We start from the raw sequence: 3,477 nt of genomic DNA, 5'->3' as shown, positions 1-3,477 counted from the left end.
TGGTCAAAAAGGATTAGTGTCCTGATTCCTGACACAGAGCTTTTAAAACCCCTTGTAAATAGGGGTGACAGGAGAACATTTTGTTCTAAAATTTAGTCTGTGACTCCAGTTCCTAATGCATAGCTCCTAAGACCTTTCTAATTTCTTGAGTGATAGGAACATCTGATACTGAGCTCCTAAATCCCAGAGAATTTCTTGGGTGATAGGAATATCTTTCATTCTAATGAGTTTCATGATGGGTGTGAGTTACAGAAAGAACAAGTCATGATTTAGAAGCCATAAACCTTCATTTCTATATCCCACACTCCGGAGAGGGAAAATAGCTAAAAATGGAGTTAATAATCGATTATGCCTATGTGATGAAGCCTTCATAAAAATCTCTAAAATATGAAGTTTGGGAACTTCCAGGTTGGTGAATACATACACCTACCAGGAAGATGGTGCACTTGGACTCTACGAAAACAGAAGCTCTTGAACTGGGATGCTTCCCAATCTTATCCTATGTATCTCTTCATTTGGCTCTTCATCTGTATCCTTTATCACATCCTTTAGTGCATAAAAGAGTAAATGCAAGTGTTTCCCTGAATTCTGTGGGCTGTTCTAGAAATTGATTGAATTCAAGAAGCGGCATTGTTGGAACTTCTGATTCATAGTCAAGTCAGACAGTCAAAAGTTGTGGGTGTCCTTAGGACCTACTATTTTTGATTGGCATCTGAAGTAGGAAGCAGTCTTGTGAGACTGAGCCTTAACTTGTGGGGTCTGCAGTAACTCTAGTTAGTATTAGAATTAAATTGAATTGTAGGACACCCAGCTGGTGTTGCTAAGAATTGCTTGATGAGTGGCAAGCCCATACATCTGGTGTTAGAAGTCTTGTAAGTGTGGTAGTAGTGTGAAAGTAAAGGAGAAACATACAAGTGGAGAGTGTTTTTTCCTGCATAGTATATATGAGGATATTAGCAAACTTTTTTGATCATTATGCTAACTTCTCTGGAAAGAGTGAAAAAAGACATTTAATCTACAGGATATGAGTTAGTAGCTGAATTGGTTCATCCTCATTTGGCATAAATATAGCTTTGAACATTTTTATGAAAATTATGGAGCATATCTCCACAAAAAGACTAGTAGGCATATGAATAAAGAGTTTTCATTTTAGAGTAGTCATGGGCTCCAAGGATCTCATTAAGAACTGCTGCTTTCAAATGCCACTTGTAAAACAAACTAGATTTTCAGAAATATAGGAAAAGAAAAGTAAATTACAATACCTCCATATGGTGGAATACTAAAGTAATTAAAATGATGTTTTTGAAGAATATCTAATGATATAAAATATTTTTCATATAACATGAACTAAAACAAAAAAGAAAACAAAATTTTATTTTATTTACTTTCCACCTACAGCACCTGGTATTCCTAGGTGGTCTCCCATTCAAGTACTAACCAGGCCCAACCCTGCTTGGTTTCCGAGATCTGATGAGATTGGGCATGTTCAGGGTGGCATGGCCATAGACAAAACCCAAGATTTTAAAGCCAAAAATGCATGATCGAAATTATGTATTTGTGCATGTGTCTATGGGTGTGTGTGTGTGTGTGTGTGTGTGTGTAGCCCTGAGGGGACTTTCTGATTAAGCATATTTGGATTCTAGCTTTAAGACTCCACCAGTGTGTCAGTGTCTCATCAGAAACATCTTTGGGAGATGGTTTCAATTTTCATATGCATTCCAAAAACCATTTATTGTTCATTTATGGAATGGTGCTACTGAGGACTCAAATTACAAACACATACTCATCAGAAGGATTGCTGATCACATTCGGCTGTCACACTACACGCAAGGCACAGTGGCTTTCTGTTCTGCTCAGCAATGAAACAGTATATAGGACATCTTTTGAAAAGCCGCTACTATAAACTACAAGGAAGCTGCCACTGTATTAGTACCTTCTCAAGAAGTCTATGCAGATGGTAAGTATGAGTACATGGATCTCTAATGAGTGTTTCCCACCAGCTCTTCAGTATTGAAAACTGGTCCCATCATAAAAAGAGCTACGTTTGTATTGAACTGAGATAGAAGGTCACTCCAGTCAAGAACGCTGGGGCCAAGAACTTGCTCAAATCAAAAATGTATTGCATGCATTATGGGTAAGAACTATAATCCCTTCTTCTACATTGTTAGAGTGCCGCCTTAGACATCTTGGCTTACCCCAATTCTAGCACCAAATCGTTGAATGAACTTCTGGATTACAGAACACAGGTATTCAAAAACCTGTTTCTTTTGCATGTGCTGCTGACTTTCTCTGAAGTTTATAATTTTTCAATCTCCTCTTCATGGTAACCAATGAACTACAGTGTTAAAACACCATATCTCATTATTTATCTCAATGATTTGAGTTCTCTTCAGGACATATACACTCCCTTTCAAAACATGGCAGCCTGATCCCACTTGTTACAAATTTCCACCATGAAAACTGACAGTTTTCACTAATCACTATCACACTTTTAAATGTTACAGAAGTCCAAGGTTGCTTCACACACTGCAGATGTCAAGTCGCCTCTTAGAACAATTCTATCGGTGGTGCAAATTATGAATTGATCACCTGGCATATAGGATGCTTTTGGAGCCACATGATAAAACAGAAGCATGAAGAATAGACTTGGCTCAATGGAAAGCCATTGCCTCAAGCATTATTCGTCAGAGTGATCTAACTTACTGTTTGAGCATATTTGGATCACAGCTTTTAGGCTCCACCAGTGTGTCAGTGTCTCATCAGAAACATCTTTGGGAGACGGATTCAATTTCCATATGCATTCTAAAATATTTTCACTGTTCCTTTATGGAACATCCTCACCATAAAGATTTCCCAGCACATTCACCTGTGACATACATGTAAGACAGTGACTTTCTGTTCTGCTTGGCAAAGAAACAATGTATAGGACATCTGTTAAAAACCACTACTATAAACTACAAGGAAGCCGCCACTGTATTAGTATCTGCTCATGCAGTCTATGAAGATGGTTAGTTCAAGATCATGGATATCTAAAAGTGTTTCCCACTAGCTTTTTGGTACTGAAAACTGGTTGCATTATAAACAGAGCCACATTCATATAAGACTTGGTTAGAACTTCATTCTGGTAAAGAACACTGAGGTAAAAAAGTAGCACAAATCAAAAATGTATTACACGCTGTATGGGTAAAAACTGTAATTCCTTCCTCTACAGTGTTAAAATACCACCTTAGACTTCACAGAATACACAAATTCTAGCACTGAATCGTTGAATGGACTTCTGGATAACAGAATAAAGGTATTCAAAAATCTATTTCCTTTGCATGTGCTGTGAGCTCTCCAAAATTCATAGTTTTTCAACCTCCACTTCATGGCAACAAATAACCCACAGTACTGAAACACCATTCCAAATTGTTTATTGCAATGGTTTGAGTTCTCTTCAGCATATACGCTCCCTTCCAAACCATGGCAGCCTGAACC

General features: G+C 37.8%; 1 pseudogene; it reads right to left on the bottom strand.

Moving 5' to 3' along the window:
* Nucleotides 1-1,389: 1,389 nt before the first annotated feature.
* Nucleotides 1,390-1,508, bottom strand: LOC120592542 (uncharacterized; annotated as a pseudogene).
* Nucleotides 1,509-3,477: the final 1,969 nt, after the last annotated feature.

Source organism: Pteropus medius, unplaced genomic scaffold (assembly GCF_902729225.1).
Source record: "Pteropus medius unplaced genomic scaffold, Ma_sr-lr_union100, whole genome shotgun sequence".
Classification (NCBI taxonomy): domain Eukaryota; kingdom Metazoa; phylum Chordata; class Mammalia; order Chiroptera; family Pteropodidae; genus Pteropus; species Pteropus medius.
The sequence above is the reverse complement of the archived record's forward strand: the minus strand, read 5'-3'. Positions and strand labels throughout refer to the sequence as shown.